Source organism: Canis aureus, chromosome 21 (genome assembly GCF_053574225.1).
Source record: "Canis aureus isolate CA01 chromosome 21, VMU_Caureus_v.1.0, whole genome shotgun sequence".
Lineage (NCBI taxonomy): Eukaryota > Metazoa > Chordata > Mammalia > Carnivora > Canidae > Canis > Canis aureus.
The window spans coordinates 3,591,092-3,601,076 of record NC_135631.1 but is presented as its reverse complement, the minus strand read 5'-3'; the positions used below and the strand labels follow the sequence as shown (position 1 = coordinate 3,601,076).

Below are 9,985 nucleotides of genomic sequence, written 5' to 3'. Positions count from 1 at the left end.
TGCCCACCCTGTACTCCTTCCCCTGGCTGCCCTGTCTCTGCTCTGTGCTCCTGGCCCTAGTCTACTGTGGCAGGAGCTGAGTGAACTGGGGGAGGAGGAGGCCTGGAGCTGACTTCACCCCCACCATGTTTCTTGGCTCTGTCCCTGCAAAGCCCAGGATCCAGCCTTACCTGGGGCCAGATGTGAGGGGACAGCTAAGAGGACACTGGACCAGAGCAGAGGGTTGGGCTGTGGAGTGCCCCAAGAAGGTTCAGACCCTGACCATGTGGTCTGAGGCTGTGCCCTTGTTCTCTGAGCTTTGGGTCCCTCCTGGTAATTCCTACCTGGGATCTGGAGGGTCAGTCCAGGCCATTCCTGGAAGGCTGCCTGCCACCTGCCCCCCACAGAGGCTGCTCCTGCCACCTGTAGCAGAAGGCTTTTCAGGTGACTAGAGCCTCTGCCCTGGGGTCCCAGCTCCAAGGTACTAGATGGGGAGGGCGCTGGGGGTAGCACTCGCTAGCAGGGGTCAGGCATTTGCACATAGACTGACATGGGGGTAGGGAAATGCCCATTGTAAAGCCCCCCCCACACACACACATAACCTGTTCCTTCAGAACAAGGGACTAATCTGTTCATCCCCCACCCCATCTTGTTCCTCAGTACACTGCACTGAAACAGGTAGGCCTGTGGGGAAACAGGCTCAGGTTAAGAGGCAAGACTTAGAGAACCCTCACCTGCTGGGGTCATCTGCAGACCTCTTCCCCCTCCCCCAATCCCCTCTGTGTCCTTGCTGTCCCCTTTGTCTGGGCACCAAATAAACAGCAAAAGTTTTTCCGGGTGGATCCTGGGGTCCTGGCTGCCCAGGGTTGGTCACCTGGGGCAATAAGCCAAGCAGAGAGAGGGGGAGTGGAAGAAGACAGACTGCAGGTGGCTGGGGTCTGATGCTACAGAAGGAAACATATGGAGGCCCAGCCTTATGCTTCCTAGAAGTGCCCCACCCTGCCTGGGCACAGTCCAGGGTTTCATGCCCTTCGAACCACACTTGTGATCGGTATTGACAAGCAGCAGGATAATCATTAACCACCACCAGGGGCTGGGCCAACGGCTCAAAAGGCACTGGGCCCAGGGCGTCCCTGCTTCCTCCTTGTGCCCAGAGGGCCAGCCAGGCGCCCAGGTAAGAACCTGCCCAGACAGTCAGACCCCCGCAGCCCCCCTGCCTCAGGGCTCTCCTGAGCCTGGCCACCTGCAACAGGGGCCCCAGCCCTTCTGACAGGGAAAGGAAAGGGCCGAGGCAGCCGCTGGGTAACCCAAGCAAGTCCCTTCCAGCCCGGGGCCTCCATTTCCACCTGTGAGATGAAGGAGCTGGGACTCCTGCTTGGGGGGCCACCACCGCTGCCTCCACCAAGTTTGGTGCTTGGCCTTGCCTAGTGTCTTTGGGAGGGCCTTCTGGGCTTTGGAAGGGGGGAGGTGTCACCTGCTCTGGTGTCTTCATTCACAGGCTTGTCCTCCCGGGCAAAGGACTCCTGCCCAGGGACCTCCCATCCCGCCTTGACTGCATCCCAAGAGGAAGGAGGCCACTTCAGAGAAGCTGCCAGACAGGAACAGACCTCACGGCCCTGCTCTGTGACCTTGGGCAGCCTCCTTTGCCTCTCTGGGCATTTCCACTGCCAGGAGAAGGAGGCATGACCCAAGTCTACTCTCGAAGCTCAGAATCCTAGGTCCCCTTCCTTTCCAGAAGCGTGGGTTCTCTAAAGTGTCCCCTTGGTGGGTAGGACTGGCGTTGGAGCCTGTCCCTGAAGCCTCTTGAGCCAGATCCTATCTGTGGGATGGGAGGGTAGGTGAGAACACACTTTGCAGGAGAAAAGTCTGCTCCCTCGGGGGTCCTGAGCCAGCTCAGGGACCAGAAGCAGAAGTCCCTTCCACTCCCCACAGCAGGAAGGGAACCAAAGGTTGAAGGGAGGGTGGCTTCCCACCAGCCAAGGCCAGAGTGCAGGACGGGCCCATATTTGCATGTGAGGAAGCAGCAGCCACTCAGAGAGGTTAAGCCAAGTGCTCAAGGTCACTCAGCTCTCAGACCCCTGCTGGCTCTCAGGCCACAGAGGTGCTAAGTGTTCCTCCGGATGGCGGTTGCTGACAGCCCTGTTCTTAGCACTCTGCCAGCAGGTTTGTGTATCAGCATCTTTTCATGGTTCCTGTTCTCCCTCCCCCCATGGCTCTTTCTGTCCTGTCCCTCTTTGCTCTGTTCCTTTCCAATCCTCTCTTGTTCCACATCTGCTGCTCTCCTGACCTCTCTGCCTCACTCTCCTACTTTCTGTGTACCCCCCTCCACAGCCTCTGTCATGTCTCCAGCTCCTCATCTGGGGCCATCCTCGGGAATCTGAGTAGTGGAGTGGGGGGTGGGGGTCCCTGCCCTGGAGGCCGACCGATGCCCTGCCATCCCTTGCTGTCCCTCTGTCCTGTGTCTGCGGCAGGAAGGGTGGGCAAAGGGCAGAGGGTGGAGGCTGTGGTGGCCCAACCTGGGGCCCAGCTCTGGTTGGGAAAGAAAGGAGGAAAGAAGGAACTTGGGGACTGAGGGTGTGGGGGTGTCAGTGGGCAAAGGCTGCCCAGGAGCTGTAAATTGGAGCCACTCCCGGCTTTATGAGCAGAGCTGGGGCTGAGCCCGGACTTCACCCAGAGAAGGAGGGCTGGTGTGGGACTCTGGGTGTGGGCCCTGGATGATAAGGAGCTTCAATAAAAAGACCATGAACCTCGAGGTGTTAGGACCCAGGAAGCCCAGATGGATGGGCATGAGGTCCTCCCCAGACTTCTGCCCAAGGGGAGATACCAGGCAGGCAGGGCCAGGCCTCCAGTTGGTTCCTACCCCCTGTAACAGCAACTCCATGTGGAAGTGCCCACTGGTTCCAGTGGGGCTGCTGTTATCGGGGATGGGGACCTGTACCCACGGAGGAGGAGAGGTAGCTGCCACCAGCAGACCAGCAGGGACCTCCATGGCCACGCTCCCGGGCCCAGGATGGCAAAGGGTGGCGGGCTGTCAGCAGGCTGCTGAGATCGAGTGCACAGGGCTCTGACCTATGAATTGACAGCCAGTGCTCTCATCTCTCCTCTGGCTGCCAATTCCATAGGTCACAGGTATGTTCGCCTCAATGCCAGCCACCAGGATCTGCGGGGGAAGGGACGGGGCTGGGGTGTCCAGAGGGCAGTGAAGACTTGCTACCCCAGTGCAGCGCTCAGGCCCAACTCCCTCCTGTTTCATTCCTACCTTTCCTCCTGGGAGCCTGCACTGCTTTAGGTCCCCACCTAGACGGACTGTGTGTGACATGCCTCTGTGCTTTACCCGTCCTGTTCCCTCTGCTTGGAACACCCTGCTAGCTTTTTTTGCCAGGTTCACCTTTACTAACTGTTCCAAGATCTGTCCAAGCATTTGCTGCCTCCAGGAAGCCTTCCCGAAGCCCACTTGGTCCCTACTGCCCACCTGGGCACCCCCAGCACCCTGGGCTTCCCCAGAGGACTGAACTCCCCCGGTGTTTCCACCCTCCCCACCACCTGTGAGGTCAGCTTCCAGCCCAGGCCAAGCCCAGGTGCGTGCTCAATAAATGTCTGAACAGATCCTAAGCCTTCATCTTGTACCCCAAGGAAGCACCACCAATGTCCTGTGTGGCCAAGAGGGGGCCAAGGGCCCTGGGCCCCAGTCTGTGTCCTCCCCCCACCCCCAGACAGGGACCCAGAGCTGCCTCCCGTCCACTCACCCCCTTTCTCTTCCTTTTCTCCTCCCACTCTCCTCTCTCTCTCTCTCTCTCTCTCTCTCTTTCTCTCTCGCCAGTCCCCAACCCTGCAGGCTCCCCCAGCCCAGGTAGCAGTTGTGGTGGTAGCAGAGAAGGCACCTTAGGGGGCAGGACTCCGACCTAGCCCCCGCTCCAGCTTCCCACACAGCCTCACCCCTGCCTGGCTTTAATATGATGCAGCTCTGGAGACATCCTCATTGGAATAAGAAGGCTTCTGCTGCAAAAGATAAACTTTTCAAACCTGGAAACACAGACCTAAGAATAAAGTTCGAATTGCTTAATAACAGGATCCGGTTCTTGTGTCCTCTCTGTGCACTGGGCACTTGCACACAGTGGTCACGTGGAATTAACTTGACAACCTTGCAAAGCAACTGTCATGAGCCTGTGCAGGAGATGAAGACAGACTCAGAGGGTGAGCATCTTGCTAAAGTCACAGAGTCGTTGAACCTTCCATGGGCTATGCTGCTGACAAGCCTCTGGCCACCCTCTCTGGCTCTTGGTGACGCTGTCACTTATCCCGGTGTGGCTGCTTTGCTCACGCTGCCCCATCGGCTCCGGATCCCTGGGCCCCCGTCCCTATGGAGGCCCAGCTCAGATGTCCCTCTCATGACTGCTGGAGCCCACACCTTGAGCTCTGTGAGCCTCTCCCACCATCCCCTTATCTTATTTCTGCGGGGTTGAGAGCTCTGTTGCACTTATCTTATCCTTGTGCTGGTCTGAGACTCCTTGAGGGCAAAAGTCCACTATTCACTCATCCTGCCTGAGCCCCCCCACCCCTGCCACCGCCCCTGCGTGGTAGGTGTTCAAGATACACCAGCCAAATGGCAAGGAGTTGAACTCTGACCCTCTTAGGGGTTGTCAGGCCCCAGGCCCAGAGTACAGGCTTAGGCTGGAAGGTGGTGGGAGGCAGCCACCCCTGCCTTGGGGGTCCACCTCCATCAGCCTCCGCAGAGCCTCTGCCAGCCCCAGCTCCAGCAGATCAGGTCCCAGGTCCCAAGCAAAGCAGACCCAGCTGCCTCTGACTGGCTCCTTTCTCTTCACTGACTGGTGGCCGTTTTTGGACAGGCCCTGGGCCTGTGCATGTCTTGCCTAGCCTAGGTCCTGCTCCCTTTCTCCTGAGCCCTCCGGGACAGGAGGGCTCCATCCTCTCCCTCGCCGGCTCCCAGGATGTTCTGTGACCTATCTCTCTCTTTTTTTTTTAAGATTTTTAAAACAGATTTTATTTATTTATTCATGAGAGACAGAGAGAGAGAGAGAGAGGCAGAGACACAGGCAGAGGGAGAAGCAGGCCCCCTGCGGGGAGCCCAACATGGGACTGCATCTCGATCTCGGGTCTCCAGGATCAGGCCCTGGGCTGCAGGTGGTGCTAAACTACTGCCCCACCGGGCTGCCCTCTGTGAACTCTCTTAAGAGTCTCCATCACACCTGCCACCGGTGCCTAGCTATTTCCCGCCCAGCTCTGAACCCCCCGCCCAACACCCCGCCGCTGCCTTTTCGTTTCCTGTGGCCTCAGACTGGCACAGAGTAGCGTCTTAATGAATGCATGGTTAAGGGCTGACCCACGGGGGGCGGGGGAGAGGCAGGCGGGAGGCGCAGTAATTGCCGCCCGTGGGCTCCCTCTCCAGCACCACACATCTGTGAAACAGCAGGATGCCCACCAGGCATCCTGAGAGTATATGCAAATCCACTGTTCAACAGCAGAGAAGGGCTACGGGGATGGAAGGGTCAGAGAACCGGCTTCGAGGGGGGCAGTCTCCTTAGAGCGGAGGCTGAACTTAGCGTTTGCTGAGGTGAATAACGGGGAAAAGCGCAGAAAGGAGATGGGGCTGGGAGCTGGGGGCTGCGGGCAGGGGTGGGGGGCCTGGGGGCCTGCTCTTCTGCGAGCCTCACTCCCTGCGGCCACCACCAGGGGGCGCACGGGGCCGCATCCCTGCCTCCCAAACTGAGTGGGGCGCGTCCTCCCCATCCTCCTCCCCAGCCCTTCCGGGAGCAGGCCCCAGGCGGGTGAGGCTCTGTCTGTCTGTGTCTCTCTCTCTGTGTCTCTCATGAATAAATAAATAAAATCTAAAAAAAAAAAATTATAAAGTAAATTATAAAGTAAGAAAGAATTTCTGGGGGCGCCCGGATGGGGCAGTCAATTAGGCATCGGACTCTTGATTTCAGCTCAGGTTAGGATCTGGGGGTCCTGGGACCAAGGGGGGTTGGGGGACTCCTTGCTCAGCATGGAATTTGCTTAAAATTCTTTTTCTCCCTCTTCCTCTGCCCCAACCCCCCTGTGCACTCTTGCTCATTCTCTCTGAATAAATAAATAAATCTTGGGGCACCTGGGTGGCTCAGTGGTTCAGTGTCTGCCTTTGGTTCAGGTCATGATCCCAGTGTCCTGGGATCCGGTCCTGCATCTGGCTCCTCCTCGCAGGGAGCCTGCTTCTCCCTCTGCCTGTGTCTCTCTGCCTCTCTCACTCTGCGTCTCTTATGAATAAATTAGAGGCAGAGACACAGGCAGAGGGAGAAGCAGGCTCCATGCAGGGAGCCCGACGTGGGACTTCATTCCAGGAATCCAGGATCATGCCCTGAGCTAAAGGCAGACACTCAAAGGCTGAGCCACCCAGGGGTCCCTCAATCAATCTTTTTTTTTTTTTTTAACATTTTATTTATTTACTCATGAGATACAGAGAGAGAGAGACAGAGACACAGGCAGAGGGAGAAGCAGGCTCCATGCAGGGCCTGATGCGCAGGACTTGATCCAGGCATTCCAGGATCATGCCCTGGGCCGAAAACAGGGGACAAACCACTGAGCCACCCAGTGTGTCCCTCAATCAATCTTGAACAAAGAAAATCTCCGTGCTGCAGGGCCCCCTCACATGGTCTTTCCAGGGCACCTCTTCCCAGGTCAGCTCAATGGTGCTCTTAATGATAATCATTTCATCGCCCTTCCCTGCAGTTCACCACCGTGTACACAGCCTAAAACAATATGTGTTCATTTTGCCTGCATTTGTTGTTGCTGTCGTTGTGTTTATCAGACAAGTGGAACCCTGCCCCTGGGTCCAGCTGTCTGCATAAGGTGGCTGGAGCCATCGTTGGTTCCCATTCATTCACTGCTGTGCGGCATTCCATTGTATGAAAACAGTTGGTTTCTCCATCGTTTTACTATAAATGGACTTTGGCACCGCTGGATGGTGCACGGGACAGCAAATAACATGGGACCAGGCTGTAGGGTGCCTGAAGGAGGAGCACCTAGTCACAGGCCTTTTGTTGTTGACAGTCCTGAAATCTTCAGAAAAGTTGCAAGAAAAGTAAGAGGAACACCCGCATACTCTTCACCTGGATTCACCAACAGTTAACATTCTGCAACATTTACTTTCTCTTTCTCTTTCTCACACAGCTCAGGAATTTCTTCTGAACCATTTGAGAGAAGGTTACATGGGTTATGACCCTTCACCCTTAAATATTTCAACATGTATCCCTCCCCAAAATGACATCTCTTACACAACCACGATACAGTTACCAAATTTAGGCCTGGCAACAGTGAAGCAATTCTGTGATAAAACTGAACGTGCTACCCACTTAAAAAAATTAAGATTTTATTTATTTATTTGAGAGAAAGAATGAGTGCAACACTTGAGAGCAGGGGGAGGAGCAGAAGGAGAGGGAAAGAGAGAATCTCAATTGGACTCTGTGCCCAGCCTGGAGCCTGACGTGGAACTTGATCCCATGACCCTGAGATCATAACCTGAGTCAAAAATCAAGAGTCAGATGCTTGACCGACTGAGCCACCCAGGTGTACCTACCATCCACTTTCAAATGTCACCAGCTGCCCCAATAAACTGAGATCACACTTCGCATGTGGTCGCCAGGTCCCTTCAGGCTTAAGTCTGAAACTGTGCTCAACCTTGCTACGTTTTTCGTGATCTTGACATTTTTGAAAAGAAAAAAAAAAAAAAAAAGATCTTGACATTTTCGAAGAGTACAGGACAGTTGTTTTGTAGTGTGTCCCTTAGCTTATTCCCTCCTCCCCCCAATTAAGAAAATCAAATATGTCCATTATATCAAATTTGGGCAATAGATAAAAGTAAACAAAAATTGCCCCAGGTTCTATGATGCAAGCATAGCTCTGTAGACATTGCCTGTAATCACTCAAGTTAGCTGACTTTGTCATTCTATGCACTCTGTACATTAACTCATTTAAGCCGAGAGGTAGGTGCTTTCCTTAGAGCTTGCCCCAGAGACCTTAAGTCTTGCTGAAGATCACATGGTTGGTAGGACTCGAGTCTGCCCTTGTACTTGGCCCTTATGGTGCATTGCCTCTTGACAGTGGCTGGGTGTGAGTGGATGAGTCTCAAACTTCTATCAACTTTTGGAGCTGGATAATTCTCTGTTGGGGGCCGTCCTGTGCATTGTGGAATGGTAAGCAGAATCCCTGACTCTGGCCTGCTACATGCCACCAATGCTCCCCAAGTTGTAACCACCAAGAATGTCTCCAGATGCTGCCAGATGTTTCCTGCGGAGCAAAACTGCCTCTGGTTAAGAATTTCGCGTGTGGGGCGCCTGGGCTCAGTCGGTTAAGCATCTGCCTTCAGCTCAGGCCATGATCCCTGGGTCCTAGGATCGAGCCCCACATCGGGCTCCCTTCTTAGTGGGGAGCCTGCTTCTCCCTCTGCCCCTATACCCTCATACCCTCATTAGTTTCTCTCTCTCTCAAGTAAAATTAAAAAAAAAAAGAAGAACCTCGTGTGTTTGTGTGTGTGTGTGTGTGTGAAGCACACTATGTTCAGTTCAGTCTTACAATCTGCTTTCTCAGTTATTGATTCCACCATCACTTTAGTTTTCCTTCCTTTTCTTCTCATCAACAGTTCAATGGCCACCAGGTCCAGGTGCTTCCCATCAAATAAATCATCAATTGCCCAAAAGACACATCCATTGCCACAATAGTCTCTCATGGTGTGCAAAAAATTACCACAAACTTAGTGGCTTTAAACACCTGCTCATGGTTCTGCAGGTCTGAAGTCCAGAGTCTCAGATGCTGAAATCTGGTGTTAGCCTGGCTGAATTCTCAGCTGGAGGTTCAGGGGTGGAGGGAGTCTCCCTCTACCCTTATTCTTGTCCCTTGGCAGGGACTGGGCTTCCTTGCTGGTTGTCAACTCTAGGTTCCTAGAGCCCACCACATTCCTTCCATGAGATCCCCTCCGTCTTTAAGCCAATAATGGCATGTCGAATTCTCCTTGTGCTTTGAATTTCTGACTTCCTTCCTCTGCCACCAACTGCAGAAATCTCTGCTTTTCAAGAGCTTATTTGATTACATCAGATCATTGGGAGAATCTCCTATTGAAAGTCAACTATGGGGGGCACCTGGGTGGCTCAGTCAGTTAAGCATCTGCTTTTGGCTCAGGTCATGATCCCAGGATCCTGGGATCAAGCCCCATGTTGGGGTGGGGGGTGTCCCTGCTCAGCAGGGAGCCTGCTTCTCCCTCTCCCTCTGCCCCCCCTTCTCTCAAATAAATATATATATTTTAAATGTTTTATTTATTTATTCATGATAGACACAGAGAGAGAGGCAGAGACACAGGCAGAGGAAGAAGCAGGCTCCATGCAGGGAGCCCAATGTGGGACTCAATCCCAGGTCTCCAGGATCACACCCTGGGCCAAAGGCAGGCACTCAACCGCTGAGCCACCCAGGGATCCCCTAAAATCTTTAAAATAAATACACAAACAAATAAAGTCAACTGTGCCATTGAACATGACCTATCCCAGAGTAAACCCATCGTAGTCACAATCGTAGGCCCTATTCCAGGTATGTGCACCAGAGTGGGGAATCCTGCGTACAGCTGAGAATTCTGTCCACCATGAGGACTAAATGGTGATAGGGGTGTTTCAGGGCAAGCTCTTAGAACCAAGGAGCCAGAGGCCAGGCTAGCTGAGCAGGAAGTGGAGGCTCAATGCCAGCTCTCAGGAGGGTCCTGCTGCATATCCCTGCCCTTGGAGAAATCCCAACATGTATTTCTGGGAGCAAGCATGGAGCTTGGGCAGACCTGGGTCCTCTCATCTCCCCAGCTGCCAGTCCCTTTTCAGATGACTCATTTTCACTGCCTGTACTTAGGACAGAATGAAGACAAAGGGCAGGGGAATGTTCCAGCTGGGCTGGAAGGGAAGTGAGAGGCTGACTCTTGGCAGAGTAGGTCACCTGGGGCAGCTGCATGGACCCCCCCAGCTCAGTGGGACTTTTGCGG

General features: G+C 54.3%; 1 long non-coding RNA gene across 2 annotated transcripts; it reads left to right on the top strand.

Annotated features, from left to right (window-relative positions):
• The first annotated feature begins 1,103 nt into the window (after nucleotides 1-1,103).
• On the top strand, nucleotides 1,104-4,050 carry LOC144292261 (uncharacterized). Of its 2 annotated transcripts, XR_013359708.1 has the most exons (3): nucleotides 1,104-1,153; nucleotides 1,478-1,743; nucleotides 3,800-4,050. It is a non-coding gene; the product is annotated as an uncharacterized LOC144292261 (long non-coding RNA). The 2 variants fall into 2 exon arrangements; XR_013359709.1 differs by lacking the exons at nucleotides 1,104-1,153; nucleotides 1,478-1,743 and adding an exon at nucleotides 2,149-3,557.
• Nucleotides 4,051-9,985: the final 5,935 nt, after the last annotated feature.